The sequence below is a fragment of the Miscanthus floridulus genome, chromosome 16, assembly GCF_019320115.1.
Source record: "Miscanthus floridulus cultivar M001 chromosome 16, ASM1932011v1, whole genome shotgun sequence".
Taxonomy (NCBI): domain Eukaryota; kingdom Viridiplantae; phylum Streptophyta; class Magnoliopsida; order Poales; family Poaceae; genus Miscanthus; species Miscanthus floridulus.
Genome location: NC_089595.1, coordinates 96,778,684 through 96,798,187, shown reverse-complemented (window position 1 = coordinate 96,798,187; position 19,504 = coordinate 96,778,684).

Below are 19,504 nucleotides of genomic sequence, written 5' to 3'. Positions count from 1 at the left end.
GTTAACAAGGTTTAGATCTATTAAAAATTACGACAAAATAGTTAATGGTTACCTAGCCTCAAATGAAATCCTTAACTTTCCTAAATATGGAAAGTAGCAAGACAATGCTATTTTGATATTTAATTTCTAACAAAAATATTTAAACACTAGCTGCATGTTTTGGTATTGTTGATTGCATCAAAGTGAGTACACGAGCATGGTGCAGGTCGAAGTTGTGTTGGATGTCACGTTGCTCTCATAAAAATTCCCCAACTTTGTTGGAACGCACTGTAAACCACGTGTTGGCGCTCTGTTCGTGAACTGGCGTCCAGCATGACGAGCTTATATTAGCATCCATCTATCTCCTTCCCTGGTTGCTCGACGGTCATGGCGATGGCGTTGCTAGGTCGTTGGCAATGTGGACCTTACAATAGGGGAGTTAGTTGAACCTCAACTGTGATCGTTAGAAACTTTTGCTACGCTTCAAAATTCATGCACGTCATAGCTCGTCGTTAAGTGGCCCGTGTCTACAGTCATCGCGTGTGCGCTGCTGCTGGCTAGCCGTTCCTGGTTGTGGCCATTGCACCGTTGGCCGGCCTCATCGGTTGCCGGCCATCGGCCGCACGTCGGGCTATGCCGGCCACAGTCACCTTCCGTAGGGCCAGGCGGAGATGCAGTGCTGCTGCATGGTTGCCGCGTGCGCGTTGCCGGCCAAGCCGTGCGCGGGGCCAAGCCAACGCCGCGACAGTCGCCGTCTGGCCGACGTGGCGCTCTTTCTGCCGCTCGAATCACCTACTCGCCGAGCCGGTGCCTGCCTCCGTAGTCAAGTCGCACTAATGTCTGTGTCGCGGTGTCACTGCCCTACCTCGCATCGTCTTGTTGCACCGGCCCTGCGAGACGGTGCCATGCGCGACCGTTGTTCCACTACCGCCGTCCATGCCCTGCCAAGACCGAGCGGTCCCATCTCGACACCTCACGGCACTTCCCTCTAAGCCTCACCATGCGGATGCTCCTGTTCATTTAGCACAACTTTGGTCAAGGTTGTTCGAGCCTGGAAGCCGCTGCCCCGTCTGCCTTGCCGCCAACAGAGCCACGCCGCCTCGCAAGCTAATACGTGCGGTTCGAAACACCACACCTCAATTCGGCATTCCAGTAGTTAGACAGGAAAGCCAGCTAGCAGCCCGGCCTTCACTTTGGCGCAACCGAGCACTACTGGCCGCTAATTTGGCATTTTTCTCACCGCCGGCCAAGTGCATCGCCGTGCCAGTGAAATTAGGGTAAGGTTCGAATTAGTTCAATTGTTTGTATCTAGGAACACGCCTTGACCTCCTCTATCTGGTGTTCGCGCCATTTGGTCAGGGTGCTTACCGGAGACATGGTGACGCGTCGGTGTTCATCGTAGAGCGTCGCTGCCCCGCTCGGTCACATGTGGCCAGACCGCCACAGTGTTTCCCAGCTTGAACCGTCAATAGGGCGTACACCACGGTGAGCTACGGATGCTTCTCCACCATCTCTACCTTGCCGTGAGGGCATAGGCTCACCAGAACAGTCGCGCCACCACCGCGGATAGCCGCTCGCCGCTGTAGCTCGTGCCAGTGCGTCTCTGAATTCCTAACCATCGTCCATCCTTGCGCGTTTAGCTGTAGATGGTGGTCGGCCCCTTACTTCCGTCGTAGCGAGACTAGTTGGCCCGGCGTAACCGTCGTTGCCGCCATTGTGTCACGCCGCCGCATGCGGGCACGCCGAGGACCGCCCTGTTGCAAAGGCAACACATTCCAGGGTCTTTAATGCAAAGCGTGAGTCTGTAGTAATAGTGTTCCGTTGCTCCGCGTGATTATCCAAGAGCCCAAGCCCTCTTTTGCAAAACACGAGCGCGCGCGGGCGCCCTCGACCTTGGGCCGTTGCTGGGCCACCATGACGCACGCGCAGCTGCGCCGCACTGGGCTGCCGGGCCAAAATGGTCGCCACCGACCCTTTTCCTTTTCTAAGCATTTTCTAATTTAGCTTCTGAGGTAAATTTATAAATTCAATATAAAATTGTGTAGTTAACCAAAAATTGTAAAACCAATTTTGTTAAGTCCTAAAATCATGATCTATCTACTAGTATATTTTGTTCACATAGTTTTATAATATTTTTAGAAGTGATCTAATTAAATTGAGATGCTTAATGTTGTTAAAATATAAATTTGTAGGAATTGTTGTGATAAATTGGTGATAGTGTTGGATCTGAAACTTTCACAGTAAATTCCTAACATTATTAGGTGCTCACTATAATTTTTATAGCTCCATAATAATTAGTTTGCTCGGTAGCTAAATAAGCCCTAGTTCGAAAATATAGGTTTAATAAATAAAATGCCGAAACACCTTGTGATTTAGAACTAGAACATTTTTCTAGAGGCAAAGCTTTACTTGGCGACGTGGATACGTAGACTAGTATGTTAATCATTAAAGCTAGCTCGTTAGCTTGCGGAGCGTAATCGTAATTAAGAGTTGTAGTTGCCGTTGATTAATTATAACTCTGCGTTGCATCCATGTATATCATAATAGGAACAACGATGGATCATGGAGTCAACCGAGGTAGCGAAAAAGATGATGCGGTGATGATCGTGTCACTATGATAGAATGCTAACTTTTGGTTATATCTTACCCAGGCAAGCCCCAATGCATAACCCCTATTATTCTGTACTTTATTTTTATGCTTGTGCATTAAGTTTTAAGGACTTGGATGAAAACCACTTGCATATATATATATATATATATATATATGTCCTTATCCTATGAGTCCTACTAGTATGTCAGGATCGTGTAGATTGCTATGTTATAGGATCTGGTAGAAGTCGAGTGATTACCTGTCACTCGCAAGAGATAGGAAAGATATTATTGTTGTTATTATATTACTGTCACATGGAATATATATGAATGATAATTGGAGACCGGGCAGAATGGTACTTTGGATCTAGACTTGGTTAGGCATTCGAGCAAGGCTCGAATTGCACTTGTTCCGCCTGTGTTGATTGAGGATCATCCGTTGCTGTGGATGGTAGTCAGGTCACAAACTTATTATCCTGAGCACATACTTGCTTATGGGAGCGGGAAGGCTTATTGCTCTCTTGTCGTGGGTTCTGGCTCTTTCCAGACTGACTGATTGGAGGCGAGGATGGTGGAGGTCTAAGTGATGAGGACATCGCCAAGATGGAGTCGAGGACGACTCCAATTCGAGAAGGGGAGGATGATGAGGACATCGCCATGCTGGACACACCGGCGCCATGGTCTTCCCCAAGTTGTAATTCGTTCCCAACTCAGCTGCCACGTCGCCCTCGGATTCAGCAGACACGTCGTCACTGTTTCGGTCATAACTTTCTCATACGACATCGAAACAGGCCGTTCTTGGATGCGTTGGAAAGGGGACGCCGCCGCCATCGTTTTGGATCTGGTCCCAGCTCCAGAAGGTCCGTGGATCATTCTATGTGACCACGGCAAGGTGCTGCGTCACCTATTTGGGCCAACTTGGCCATGTATCGTGTCGGGCCTTAAGCCCAAGTTGTGGGCGCCCAAACCCTGGCCGTCCCCAACCCTAGGTCGAATCTTAGACTATAAACACAGCCGCCGCCGCTGCTACACAATTGGGTTTTTGTTTAGAGTTTAGTTTTCCATCGAGAAACTGAATCGTTCATTGTAACTGTGGTGACAAATCCTTTTACAGTGATCCAGGGCCCCGTTCTTGATCTCCTCCACTGTGTCGATTAGTCCTTTGGAACCATGTTCTTGAATCCTCTATTGATATTCGCATCATTCATATTTGCAATTTCAGATTGCGTGTTTTACCTTCTTGCTTGTGCTCTTCGATTCACTTGCAGGAAAAACCTTCTTGGTGAGGTCAATCAAGTTGTGCTTGGTTGATAACCAACGGAGCAGTGGTGTAACGGTTGCAGGGTTCGAATCGCGTCTGATTTGAAGCCGGATCACCAACGTCAAGATCTCCACAAATCGAACTTACCGGCTACCTCTCGGAAGATCGGGCCTGTACTCATCAATTGGTATCAGATATTTTAGGTTTACCGCGAGGTATAATCTCGTTTGCCTTAGATTCATATTTGTTCTTTACCTAGAGTCCACAAAAAGCCCAAAAATATTTCAATTTCCGCTGTCCTATCGCCCTTTGTGCCTTTGCAATTTCATTTCAGATTCGTGTTGTTGAGTTTGTGTCCGTGGTCGAGTCTTGTTGCTGTTTTAGGATTGTGTTCGTGGTCGTAGTTCAATCGCCCGTTGCTGTGATTTTTGTTTTCCGCCGCTATCCCATCCACCGTTCCCAAACAACAAGTCAAAGCCACCACATTACTCGACTTGCCCCGCTAGCTGCCTTGTGTAACTTCTCGCCGCCGCGCAAACCCTAGATAGGTTGCCAGCCGCTCTTATTTTGCCTGCATCGCAGCCCTCCTTACATCATCAGGCGAATACCTACTACTGTTAGTCATAGTAACGATCCTGTGATCGGTGTTAGAGTTTAGGGACGCTTTGCCCTAACTGCCGCCGCCGTGTTGTGCCTCCCAGAAAACATACCTTGAGATACCTTCGGTAAAACAGGCATAACTTTTCGCTCGTTTATCTAAAAAATCTGAAATTTTTATAGCAGCTTCTTGACACCATTTGGAGCCGACCCGCCCAGTTTGGTTTCATCAGAATTGCCAAAAAAATTCGAGAAAATATAGAAAAAAATTTGTCAAAGTTTTTGCACGCTTTTCAGAGAACGTGCTGAATTTCTGTAGACCACATCCCACCTCAGTTGTAGGTGCCAATTTTTGTGGTTGCATCTTTTGTGATCCTTGTTCAGAGAAAAGTATATAAAAAAATAGTGAAAAAAATAACAAAAGTTTGTTTCCTACTAGTGCCTTTTGGAAAAATCCAGGAAAAAATTCAGGAAAAAAGGAGAAATCCGGGCTATTTGCTTGTTCTGTGAGTTCTTTCGATCGTCCTTTGTTTTCACCTTGTTGCGCTACGTCTCGACATGTCTTAGCCAGCACCTGTGATTTGTACTTTGGATCCGGATTGAGCAATCGTTACTCTGCACTCGTTAATTGCTAATCCTTGCTGTCATATGGTGTGCCTACCCATAGCTCTATATATTCTTCTGTCAGCACAGGTTCATCTTGCAACTTTACCCACGCTCAACAACAGATTGCTTCGCCACTTTGGTTTTGCTCCTGTTTGGCGTTGGTAAGAATACAGGCAAGACGGTGGTAAGCCACTTGTGATTTTGCATTCCACTTTCACCACCATCACCACCACCACCACTTGTTTCCTTTTAGTTGATAGGGATAATACTTTGGTGTTGTCTTTTTCTATCTTCTAACCATGGCAGGAACTCCGACGGACTTCAATGAGAGCGTGTCCAAGGGCGAGCTTACAACGTTCATGACTGAACAACGTAATCTTATGACCGAGCTGACACGCAACGTGAACAATCTAGTCACCCGCATTGAACAGCTTGAGCAACGCCCTCCACCTTATCGTGCTGATGATGAAGATACGAATGCTTTTGGTGATGAAGATGCGTATGCTGACGGTGGTGCCCGTCGCCGCCTCAACTTCAATCGTCGCGGTATGGAAGGTAATAATCATGGTAATAATGATCCTTTTGCTAAAATTAAATTTAGTCTACCTCCTTTTGCTGGTAATGTTGATCCAGAGGCATATTTAGATTGGGAGCTTGCTGTTCAACAAAAATTTGATTCTCATAATGTTCCTGCTGAGCATAGAGTTAGACTTGCTACTAGTGAGTTTACTAATTTTGCTTTGTTCTGGTGGAGTGATCTTTGCAATGCCAATAATGCTGCTGCTGTGCCTCAAACTTGGAATGTTTTAAAGCAACGTATGACATCTCGTTTTGTTCCTCCTTATTACCAACATGATTTATGTTTGAAACTACAAACTTTAAAACAAGGTGATAAAGGAGTAGAAGCATACTATCAAGAATTGCTTATTGGTTTAGCACGTTGTGGTATAAATGAAGATGATCATGATGCTAGTGCTAGATTTTTTGGTGGTTTAAACCATGATATACAGAACATACTTGATTACAAAGAATGGCACAATTTTTCCCAATTGTATCATCTTGCTATTAAGGAAGAACGAGAAGTACAGGGACGCAAACAACACCAGCCTTTCAGGTCTAACAATGGGAGGAATTTTCAGCAGCGTTCCGAGCCGGAGACGCCCAAGCTTCCTGTTGCACCACAACCATCTACACCTCCATTTTCTTCTGGGGTAAGTAAATTGTCTAATGTGCAGTTTCCACAGCTGAAGAAAGGTGGCACTCTGGGTGCTTCTACTAGCTCCTCATCGTCCAGCTCTAAAATCATTTGCCACCGATGCAAAGGCATGGGACATGTCATGAAGGATTGCCCCAGTCGTCGCGCTTTCATTGCTACCAAGGATGGATATGTAAGTGCTAGTGATGTTGAAGATGATTTAGCCCTTGCTACTAACATTGATGCAGATCCCACCGAGGGTGATCAAGACAAGGAGGCCATCACCATTGACTCCATGGCTGCTGCCACGGACTACCCTAGCCTTCTTGTGCAGCGTGTGTTGAGTACACGTGTGGGACATGAAGAAGAGATGAAGATCCAACGCTACAATTTGTTCCACATGTATCTCATTGTGCAGGGTTGTCGTGTTCTCACTATCATTGATAGCGGGAGTTGCAACAACTTGGTGAGTTCAGATTTGGTTGACAAGCTTGGCTTGACCACACGTAAACATTCGTATCCATATAAACTTCAATGGTTCAATAATATTGGTAAGACTAAGGTAACTAAATCAGCACGCATTAGCTTTTTCACAGGCTCTTATCATGATACTGCTGATTTTGATGTTGTCCCTATGCAAGCTTGTTCCATTTTGTTAGGTCACCCATGGGAATTTGATAATGATGCTTTACACCATGGTAGAACTAATACATACACTATCATACATAAGGACAAGAAAATTACATTGCTGCCTTTGTCTCCTATGGATATTATTAAACATGCTAATGAGATTAAAAATAAACCTCCAACAGACATTGCTAAAAATAATGGGATTAAGTTAAAAGGAGGTGCTTTTCTTGCTACAACTTCTGCTACTGCTGAGTTATGTGATAATCCTGATGCACCATGTTATACTATGTTTTGTCAACCTTTTATGTCTGGTGCATTGCCTGCTGTCACTAACCTTTTGTAGGAGTTCGCTGATGATGGGATGGAGTCGAGGACGACTCCAATTCTAGAAGGAGGGGATGATGAGGACATCGCCAAGATGGAGTCGAGGATGACTCCAATTCGAGAAGGGGAGGATGATGAGGACATCACCACGCTAGACACACCGACGCCATGGTCTTCCCCAAGTTGCAATTCGTTCCCAACTCAGCTGCCACGTCGCCCTCAGATTCAGCAGACACGTCGTCACTGTTTCGGTCATAACTTTCTCATACGACATCGAAACAGGCCGTTCTTGGATGCGTTGAAAAGAGGACGACGCCACCGTTGTTTTGGATCTGGTCCCAGCTCTAGAAGGTTCGTGGATCATTCTGTGTGACCACGGCAAGGTGCTGCGTCACCTATTTGGGCCAACTTGGCCATGTATCGTGTCGGGCCTTAAGCCCAAGTTGTGGGTGCCCAACCCCTGGCCGTCCCCAACCCTAGGTCAAGTCTTAGACTATAAACACAGCCACCGCCGCCGCTACACAATTGGGTTTTTGTTTAGAGTTTAGTTTTCCATCGAGAAACTAAATCGTTCATTGTAACTGTGGTGACAAATCCTTTTACAGTGATCTAGGGCCCCCGTTCTTGATCTCCTCCACTGTGTCGATTAGTCCTTTGGAACCGAGTTCTTGAATCCTCTATTGATATTCACGTCATTCATATTTGCAATTTCAGATTGCGTGTTTTACCTTCTTGCTTGTGCTCTTCGATTCGCTTGCAGGAAAAGCCTTCTTTGCGAGGTCAATCAAGTTGTGCTTGGTTGATAACCAACGGAGCAGTGGTGTAACGGTTGCAGGGTTTGAATCACGTCTGATTTGAAGTCGGATCGCCAACATCGAGATCTCCACAAATCGAACTTACCGGCTACCTCTCGGAAGATTGGGCCTGTACTCATCACTAAGCACCACACTAAGTCTGGAACTTAGGAGTGGGGGCTTGGAGTCTAAGTTTTGACAGGGACCTAGACCCCTTCATAGGAGAGTAATGCGTTGGTCTTGCTTGTGCCTAGGGTATAAGCATGGCATGTGTTTTAGGATACCCAGCTGGGATACATTGGTTTGCAAATCGCCGTGTGATACGATATGACTTGGCTATAGTCTAGCACCGTAGTAAGAACTGGAATATGAAAGATGGTAAAATGGTTCTGATTGCTTGCCATCTGCTTGAAAGTAGCATAGGTGCTTATTGTAAGGTCCTTGTTTGGTTTTGATAATTAAGTGACAATCCTAGGTGGACTAATTGTGTTTATGTGAGATACATAGGTGATTAGTCCATAGGTACATGTGTGTGAGCAACATATGCCATGGAGGTGAAAATGGCTCGGAGAGGTTGCAAAGCTCACACATGTGATGATGAAGGAGCTCATTGCACATAAGACATGATATTGAGTCATGTGATAAAGGTGGAGAAGATCAAGATAAGACTTGGCTTGATGGACCGGTTGCAAGAGTGAAGGGCAAGTCGGAGACTTTAGAGCGATGGACCGCATGGTGGTGAAGCTTGAGCAAGACTTGGTGCCGATGGACGAAGGCAACAGTGAAAAGCAAGTGAAGTCAAGATCGATGAACCAATATGATCATGTGATGATATAAAGTGAATCATATCATTGTTGATTGTATTGGTGCATGTGTTGCATCAACATTGGAGGAGATGGAATGCAATCCATAAGGCAAAGGTATAGCCTAAGGCATTTCATTTCACCGATCATAGGTGTGTAGAGAAGTTGATGACCGGGTTTAGGATATATGTCTGTACTATCAAGAGGGGCAGACTTATTTGCATATCGGTCATCTAGTGCCACTCAAGTGATCTAACTTTGCACCGTTGCTGGGATCGAGTGGCGTGGCAAGTTGAGTGGCTAATCCTTTGGAAAATGTTTGTGAAAAGCTAACACACATACACATGGTGGTGTACACTTGGTGGTGTTGGCATATTTACAAAGGAGAAGAAGTTGGAGTCGATGAGGATCAACTCGGTGAAGAAATGGAGGCAAGAAGGTGTCACTGTGAGTGACCAGATGTTGACCTCAGTAGGACCGATGCATCCGGTCAGTGGCATCAGAGAACGCGCAGGCATCGGTCTTCGATCGAACGCTGGGCGAAGAAGTGATTGGACGCGTAGGGCCTGCATTGGGTCACGTGTGACATATGGTGACATAGGGCGGGTAGCTAAGGCAGTAAGGACCTGATGCTCGGCTGTGTCTGGTCACAAAATAGAGGCTCGGGGAGCTCTCTAGAAACGACCAGACTCAGGCGTAGCAGCGTCTGGTCATCCTCACTGTGTTGCGTCCGGTCATCACTGGACCGTTGGCGCGCGGCAGCCAACCGTTGAAATCAAGCGATTGAGGTTGAACAGAGGCGACGCGTGGAGTGAATCCGTTGACCGGATGTTGGACCAGGTACGTCTGGTCGATCTGACTGGCGCGTTCGGTCGCCCCGAGCAGTGCCTAGTGAAGGGGTAGAACAACTCTATTTTTGTGTGGACTATAAATAGAAGAGGGTCTCGGCCATGGCTGAGAGAGAATACCTTGGGGGACTTTGTGTCCATGCTTGAGAGTGCTTAGGAGCCCTCCATCTCACATATGCTTGATAGTGATCATCCGATTGTGTGAGAGAGCGTTTCTAGTGCGATTGCATCGTGATGTTGCATCAAGTGGCACTAGGTGATCGAGTTACAAGCCGGTGGTGCTTGTTACTCTTAGAGGTTGCCACCTCCTAGACGACTTGGTGGTGGTCTCCGTGGAAGCCCGCAAGAAGCTTGTGCGGTGCTCCAGAGAAGAGCTTTGTGAGGGGCATTGTGCTCGCCTTGTGGGAGCCGTGAAGAGCAACTCTAGTAGAGCGAGATGCGAAGGGCAAAAAGTGGTCCTGCCGAGTCAAGTGCTAGAGCTTATGGTAAGCACTCCACATGGGAGAGTGTGACTTGTGGGTCACCACTAGCAAGAGGACCGAAGGCAACATTGGAGCTTGTCTCAACAGGGACGTAGCGTATTGGCAAGCACGTGAACCTCGGGAGAAAAATCACCGTGTCAACATTGTTCTTCACATTGGTTTGCAATCCTCTTACACAAGCTTGTAATTACTTTCATATACATTATGCTTGTGTAGTTGCTCTTGTAATTAGTTAGCTTGTGTAGCACACTACTTACCTTCTTGCTTGTGTAGCATAGATGTAGTTCCCTTGCGTGGCTAATTTGGTTTGTGTAACCTTGTTAGTCACATTGCTTAGTTTGTGTAGCTAAGTACTTGCGCTCTCTAATTTGGCATTGATTGCCTTGTTATTGAGCATTGCTAGTGAGCTTAGGAGCTTTGTGCTTTTGCTTATTAGAATTGTGTAGGAGCTCCCCGGTGTGCAAAATACTAGTGGCACAGGTTTGTGTGACATTTCTCCTAGAATTGGATTGGTGAGCTCTAGCTAGCCCGGCACCTTTGTTGGCTAATTAGAATCTTTATAAGGTGCTTGTGAACTTTGATAGAGGGGTGTAGTCTTGGTTAGACCGATTGTTTTAATTCCGTATTTGTTTCGGTTAGCCGGCGTGATTAAATTTAGAAAGGACTATTCACCCCTCTCTAGTCCACCATCTCGACCCTTCAATTGGTATCAGAGCTAGATCTCTCATTTGTGGTCTTCACTGACCCGAGAGGATGGCGTCTAGTGGGGTAGATGTTTGTGAGACACACATTTTTTATGGCACAAACTTTGCACTTTGGAAAAATCATATGCTTGATCATTTTCGTGCAAAGCGACCTAAGTTTTGGTGGATTGTCACTAGTGGTCTCACCCATGTCTTGAACCATACAAATCTCACCAAAGCTCATAGATTTCTCTATGAACTTGATGCACATACTTGTTGTTATCTAATGGATGCTTTGAGTTTTGATATAATGAAAAGGATAAACTATGTGGGAACCGCTCGTGAGATATGGGAATCAATCAAGCACACCTTCGGTGATTCCTCCACGTGAGACGATAGAAAATTCAAGAAGGAGGAGACCAAGGAGGAGGCACATGAGCGTGTTGAGCATGACCACAATTTGGTGATTGTGGAAGATTGCTCCACCTCATAGTCAAGTGAAAATGATGATGATGCTACCACAAAATCACTTGACAAGATTGATGATGATGCATCAAGTGATGTACATGATGATCCTACCCCATGCACACTTGATGGTGATGATGGTTCATGCTCGAGCCATGATTGCGATGCTACTACAATCCCTTCCACTACACCACATTGTTTCATGTCACAAGGTGACACCAAGGTATCAAATGCTAATGTGGTTGATCATGTTGATTCATATGATGAGCTTGTTAGTAGACTTGCTAGCATAACCATGTCTTTAGAAAATAAGAAAGCTAAAACATTGAAATTGGAAAATGAAAACTCATTTCTAAAGAACTCATGTGAAGAACATAAGAAATTACTTGATGTTCTTAAATCTTCACATGGTGAGCTAAAGTTAACTCATGAGACACTACTTGCATCTCATGAAGAATTATTAGAACAACATGCTTCTCTTATTAAAGTGTTTTCAAAGAAACTTAAAAATAATGACAGCTCATCACATGAGTCAAGTGATCAATTGCAACATGTGACTAACTCTTGTGATGTAGGGAAAAAGCATGTATCCACCTCTTGTAATGATGTATTAGATATACCATGCTCTTCATATATAGATGCTTGTTCTACTTCTATGTCTTGTGAAACTAACCTTTTGAAGGAGAACAATTGTAACACCCCGGTGTTACGATTCTTTTTAGCGCCGCGATTTAGGCCTAAGTAAAACTTTCGAAACAAGTTTATCAAATTTTTGATTTAAAATATACAGGAAGCGATAAGCAAAGTTTGTGTAAATTAGTAAATCGTTATAAAAGTTACGACGAATGAACGTGCTCCAAAGCCAAGTGTTGTTACGACGATACATATATATAAGAGTGCCTGTGTCAGAAGCACGTGGTCTTGTTTCTAGGTCAACTCGTGTCAATTTCACCATGTCTCCTTGCCTGGCTCAGCTTGTCTTGCCTGCATCTCGTCCTTCTCTGTTTGGCCAACCAGGCCACGTGCTCTTGGTCGTAGTCGGTCGGACGGTCTTGTCTTCGCCTGTCGAGCTCGCTCAAGCCACCTCGTGTTTTCTCTCACGTCTGTTTTCCCGCTCCACAGCGCTGCCCTCTCCTTTCCCCTCTCCACGGCGTGCACATGTGTCCGTGCCCTGCCTCTTCGCTTAAGCAGGCGAGCACGCACAAGTTCCTTGCCTCATCCTTTCTTGTCTCCGTTTGTCCTTGGGCGTGCGTTGTATGTTTCCTTCCCCTTTCTTTTTCTTCAACCGAGAGGAGGCGCCCAGCTCCGATTGCCCTCCCCACTCAATCGCTCGGTTCTCTCCTCTGCTGGCGCGTGATGCCTCACTACTGCGCTGTTGCTGGCTTCACACCTGGGAGCGCGTGCCCCGGTTCCACGTTGGACCTGCGGTTCCTCAGCGCGCCGAGCCACAGAGTCGCCCTCCTCCTCGCTCCTCCCCAGCGCCGCTTCACCCTTGCTGCTCCTCAGTCCGCTCCGAGCACGCCGTGGCTCCTCTGCTCTCCGCACCGACGCTCCCACGCCGCCCCCTCTGCTCTCTGCCGCCTTCCGTCCACCGGGCTCGCCTGCTGCTGATGCCCCACGAAGCTCCGCTGGACCGTGCGCCTCCCAGCTGCAGTGCCCTGTCGACGAGCGCGCGCACGCCCCTCGGTCCACGCGGGACTGCGGCGCGCCCGTGGTCCTACAGCCACCGCGTGGCCCTCTCAGCGTTGCGCGAGCGCGCCCCTTCACCTCGCTCCGCGCCGGAGCCACCATGCTGCGGTCCACGGATGCCGCCGGCATGCACCAACGCCAAGGCCGCACCCGCCATGCCCGAGCACGGCGCCCCTCCTTTTCCCATTGCTGCTCCGCTTCCGTGTGCGCCGTTGCCGCCTCAAACTCCCGCGGCTGCCGTAGCTGAGCGCCGGGCCGATGTGCCGCGTCCATGCGCCCGCGCCCCCGTCCTCGCTGTGTCTAGTCCGTGGTCGCCTGAGCCTCCAGCGCCGGTGCCCTCCCTTTGCCAGTTTTGCCAAGCCCTCGGCCCGCCTGGCCGGACCGCAGCCATGGACCACGGCAGCCATGGCTACGCCGCCATCCGTGCGCACGAGCTTCCGTGCCCACGTGCTCGAGCCGCCTCTCTAGCCGTGGCCCCTACCCTGGGTCTACGCCGTGCGGTGTGTGCGGCCAGTCTGCTGCGCCCCGCCACTACGCCGTTTGGCCTCCTCGTCGTTGTCAACGAGCATGCGGCCGGGATTCGCCACCAGCCGGTGGCTCTACTCCGTGTGCTCTATTCTGAGATTGAAGAAGCAAGGTGAGGAGGGCATATATCCAAGCAAAAGAATTATACGGGGTCCTTTTTGCTAAATACATGACTCAACTTAATAGTGTCCGTGGGCCTTGAGTGGAATAGAGGTAAACGTAGGGATGTTTTTGCATAATCGCTGGCCGGTTTGGGCAAAAACCTGGCGCTGGGCCGGCCTGTTGCTGGCTGCTGAGCTTGCTGGGCCACGCCACTGCGCACCTAGGCCGTCTGGGTCACTGCCTGTGCCCGGGCCGGCCTGGTGCCTCTTGGGCCATTGCCGCGCGCCCGCTAGTCGACCGCGGGCCGCACTGCTGGGCCATCAGTTGCACTGGCCGCTGGGCTAGCTGGTGCTGCCGCCTGGGCTACTTGCTCGCTGGGTCAGGCCGAGCTAGGCTGTTTTAATGACTGACGGCCTTCTTTCGTTTGTAGAGTATTTGATAATTTAGTTTATAAAGTAAGCTTGTAAAATTCATAGAAAATCATAAAAAAATCATAAAAATGCCAAACCAGTTTGGTTGAGTTCCTAAAATCATGATTCATCCAATAGTGTATTTTGTTCACATAGTTCGATAATATTCTTGGAAGCTATATAATTAAATTTGGATACTTAATATTGCAAAATATAAACTTGTAGGAACTTCCGTGATAAATTGGTAATAGTATTGGATCTGAAATCTTTACAGTAGGTTCCTAGAAACATTAGCTGCTCACCGTAATTTTTGTAGCTCTAGAATAATTAGTTGCTAGATAAATAATAATGTCCTATTGCGAATAAAGAAACACCTTGGTTTATATAACTAAAATAATTATTGGGAAATAACGTCTTATTCGATAACATGGATATGTAGCCTAAGTACGGTCGTCATTAGGATTAGCCCGTTAACTCGAGAGGCGTGCGTCGTATGTTACGAGTCATGATTGCAGTTGATTAATTACATCTTTGCATTGCATCGCATGCATATCATATAGGTACGATGATGGATCAACGGATCGATCGAAGGATGATTGGAAATCCGAAGATGGTGTAATGATATTCTCTCCAGGAGAGGATGCAATGGGCTTTCTATCCAGTTGCTAATGGATGATCTGAAGATGCAGACACTAACTTTTAATATATCTTACCCAGGCAAGCCCCGGTGCATAACCCCTACTTTCTGCAGTTTGAATTATATTTGTGCATTGAGTTTTAAGGAGTTGAATGAAACCCACTTGCATATATATATTTATTCCTATGAGTCTTACTAGTATGACAGGATCGTGTAGAATGCTATGCTACAGGACTCCGGTAGAAGTCGAGTGATTGCCTGTCACTCGCGAGAGATAGAAAATATATTACTCTCACTTGGAAGGTATAAATGGTGGAAAGGAAAAATGGTGACCGGGCAGGGATGTGGTTTGGGTATTGGTGGGTGTAAGAGGTTGTGTCGCCGTGGACGCGGGGCATAGCTTGGTTACACTGCATTTCCCTGTCTGGTCGGTTAAGGACCGATCGTTGCATATGACTCTAGGTAGGTCATGGACTTATTATCCCGAGCATATACTTGTGTATGGGCGCTTGGAAGACTTGTTGCTCTCTTGTCGCAGATCTGGCTCTTTCCGGACCGACTGCTAGGGTTTGTTTTTGGTGGAGGAGGTCCTTGCACCACACTGAGTCCGGGACTCAGGGGCGGGGGCTTGGAGTCCCAGTTTGGACGGGGACCTGGACACCTGGGATAGGAGAGTGATGGGTTGGTCCTGCTTGTGCCTGGGGTACAAGCGGGGCATGTGTTTTCGGGGTACCCAGCTGGGGGCATTGATTCGCGAATCACCGGGCTATCCGGTATGGCTTGTCTACGGTTTAGCATCGTAGTAAGAACTAAAAGATGAAAGATGGAAGATGGACAAAGGAAATCTGGTTGCTTACCACCTGCTTGAAAGTAGCACAGGTGCTTATATAGAATGGTTAGTTAATGAACCAATGCGGCTATTAATAAAAATCGAATATAAGGACGCACGCTTAGTAATGCTTCTTGCAAATGCAATAAATCCACAAGCCAGATAGCCTTGCATATCCTTGGAGTCTTTTCTTTCCTCCTGTCGGGTAAGTCTTGCTGAGTACAATTGAGTACTCAGGGTTTTACTCCCCCTGTTGCAGGTGACAGGTGGACGCTTGAGCTGACCTTTGCGTGTGGATTCCTCCTGGTTGGCTCAGAGAGGATTTCCTTTACGCTGCGATCGTAGTTGTTATTTATAACTCTCACCAAATGTTTTTATGAATGAAAGTACTACAACTGTGTCATAATTTACGTATCAATAATTCATCATGCCATGATTAAATATTTATTTCCACTGTAATTCTGATCACATGTTTATATTCCACTGTATATTAAATTGTTCATAACTCTGAAAATACGATTACATTCCACTGTTATAATAATAAATGTTATACTCTGATGTACATGTAAAGTGATGTAAGAAATGGTTAAGAATAATGTAAGCTTTATTCTCTCATTTGTGATCCTGATGGCAAAAATGTGGATTTTTGGGTTCTCCCCTGGGGTGTGTCCGACGGAACCGAGTAATTTAGTGTTCTCCCTTGAGTGCTTAGTGTCTAATGGAAGACGAGCACTCCTGTGAGGCATTATATTAGGCGGTTCTGCCACAGGTGGTATCAGAGCGCAAATGAGAAAATACAGCTTCGAAAACCTTTTCTAAGCTAAAATTTGACAACCTGCTTTTGCAAAAAGTTAAGGCGTTTGTATGCGAAGTTATATAAGTAGCCCTATTACTATGGTTATGTATCTAGGATAGATGGTACTCTGCTGACTTAGGTAGACTTAATCAAGTTTCTACAGGTACACTGACTCGAGCATAGTCCGATAGTATCGACTAGTTACAGGGAGAGAACGATGTGCCAAAAATCTGAGAACGGTTGCCCTATATGTTGGCAACAGTGAAAGGATGTATAGGACGTGCATTCATACATATCCTGTTTGTGCATTGTAGTGTCGTGTTGCTTGTAGATACGCTATCCATAGGTGTCACGCGTGTCTTATTGTGCACGATTGACTTGTTCCTGTTCTTGAGTTAGGTCCGCACTAGGGCTTCGTGTTTCGCATTCGCCCGTGGTTCGCGCCGGTCATGACCCATGCCTCCCCATACCATTTCTGCGCTCTTGTCGGACACTTGCCCTATAGTCGTACTAGTCAGTAATGGCATCGCACGTCGCTCGCCTCGAACGCGTGGAGATCGGTCGATTTGTCGTAGTGATCTCACGCGGGAACCCTGGTGAACCGCGCCAGGACCACTGAGCGCTCTGCCTTTATAAGTAGAGCCTGGCTTAGCCATTGGTACCACCACTCGGTGCACTTTAGCTCGCTTAGCTTTTCCTTTGAGCCAGCTTTTTGCTCAGCCTTCCTTGCAACCACCGTCAGAGATGGCAGGAGCCTGGGTTAGTACCTACTGCCTGAACGTTGAGGGTTTTCCTAGAATCCTGCATGCCACCCTGCAAAAGCTCAGAGTCAATGATCGCCCTGAGTATGAGGGCCGTGAGTATGAGGAGCATGGCATTGAGCGGTGTGAGGTTACCTTCTACATCGGGAAGAGTGAAGAGTTACCCGACCTCACTAAAGCCTAGAGTATGACCGCAACCGGGTTTCGCTTCGTCGACACCTACCAGGTTGTGGCCCGCAAAGCCTTGCGGTACCTCTGCTAGATCTATGAGGAGCCCATTGCCCGTACCCCCATGTGGTTCTTTCCTCCTTTGGACAAGAATCGGCGGGCATGGAGGGCTCGCATGGAGGCTTTGCAAGGGTGGGATGTGCAAGAGGACAGTCCCACCGTGGTGCACTTGACCACGTACCTCCTCGCTCTGGATGAGCAGTACGACCATCAAGCCTTGGAACTGGGGGCGTGCCTTCAGCGCACCGAGGAAGCCGAGATCTTCAACCGGATGCTCCAGGTGCAGCTCACCGAAGCGTATGCCAGTGCTATAGCTGCTGAGAGCCGGGAGACTGCCATGTCGGAAGCTCTAAAGGAGGCCAAAGATTGGCATGTTCATCAGCTGCGGGTGGCCTATCTTGTCACCAGGGCTGAACGGAGGACATTGGCTGCTGGAAGGTAGGATGCCCCGATCTTGGAAGGGATCCCTATCCACCCGCCAGAAAGAAGAAGAACTGGTGTTGCAGCACCGCCCGCACCTCCACCCTCGGAAGTGTTAGAAGTTGAGCCCTTGATTCCTCTCACTCAGCCATTGCCCCGTGAGGATGTAGACTAGTTGTCTTGGGACGCTGTACCCGTAGTAGTGTTTTTCGTTGTTGTCCCCCGGTATTGTACTCTTGCCATTGCTGTCGTTCGTAGTTGTTGAGCTCGTTCGACTGTAGGAGAATGATGTGTCGTGAATCGGAGCCTGAATGCCGTACGTTGTACCCGTATAAGACCATTTGGAATATGCATTTTAATTATTTCATTGTGTTTATTGCGTTCATTTACTTTAAAGTCTCGTTAGACTGCACCAAGTTTTCAAGGGCGATGTTAAGTGAGTTACAAGAGAAGTTGACATTCAGGTGCCAGCAGATCAGCCGTGATTGGATAATATTGGACACTGTATCGACTAATTGTGGATGTCCCAATAGAACACTTGAATCTCTTTAAAATAAATCCGCCGTTGGATTTGAATTCTTTGTCCCTTGTTGCGAAGGGAACCCTTGTTGTTTGAATTTTCCCTTGCAATACTCCCCTTATTCTATGGTCTATGACCCCACTGCCTTCAGGGCGTGTAAGTTGGTAATAGTTGCCTGGTTAATAGCTTATGGTGCTGCGACGAAACCATGAGCTCTCTGTGGAATAGCTGCCACATGGTGATGCTGCTCGGCACGCGCTGGTATCGAGGTTGTTGACCAAGTACCTTTACCAAGTTACACCGCCATACCACTTTTGCTACAAATTTTCTCCTTGGAAATATTCGGGTGTTCAAACGGGAAATCCACCACGGGTTGATGCAGAAGTGTTCTCTCAAGGTAAACAAGAGATGGTTTTGAAGGAAGAAAGTATGACATGGTCACAGTCTACATGAAAGATGGGTCGGGTTAAGTAACGGAAAGAGAAAGAAGAGTAGTAGGGAAGGTTAGCTATGGGTAGTCATAAAAAGCCTGAGATGACGTCTTGTCCCAAGCCCTGTGCTTAGTTGACCACGCTATGCATGCTGGGTTATTTCGCTACGTGCCCTGTGAACGTCGCCTGTGTCGGGACCTGTAGCACCATGTTTTCATGTGGCCGCAGCATTGTGCCGCACTCGGTGTCCTTGTGCACTATGTGCTTTTCCTTTTCCTGGCGTCTGGTCGGCTCTCTACCCTGCACCGTTGTTCCTTGTACCGAACCCCCCCATTTCCCCTTCCCTTTCTTTCTTCTTTGGTGACACGACCGCCCACACGCCTACCTCGTTGAGCGGACCCCTCCCCTCCTTTTATTTCCCCCTTCGCCGCTCGCACAGGAAGCGCACCATATCCTCGACCTTATCTCCACAGCACTCACCGTTTGTGTATCCCATCCCCACCGCATCTGCCTCTGGTGTGTTTCTTCCCCTCTCCGTTCGCCTCTATAAAAATCCCCTTGGTCCTTGCTCTTCTTCTTCATCCCCATTCCTCTCACATTCACAGTAGAACTACGAAATCTAGGCGACGTTGTGAAGCTAGGTTCGTTTGTATGAGGTGATGGTGTGATCTGAGAAGAAGAAAGGATCCGGTTCGTCGAAGAAGTTCAAGTTCCCTTGGTTAGTTGGCCTTAGGATTCACGATGTTTTACTTCTCAGTCGACTATTTCTGGATCTGTTGGTGCTACGCCATGATTTGGATAATCATCTTCTTGTTGTTTCTCCATTGTCCTCGTCTATCTCGACTTCTAGAGTAAGTCTCGGTTGTATTAGTTGCTTGTAACCTTGTATCCTTAGATCGC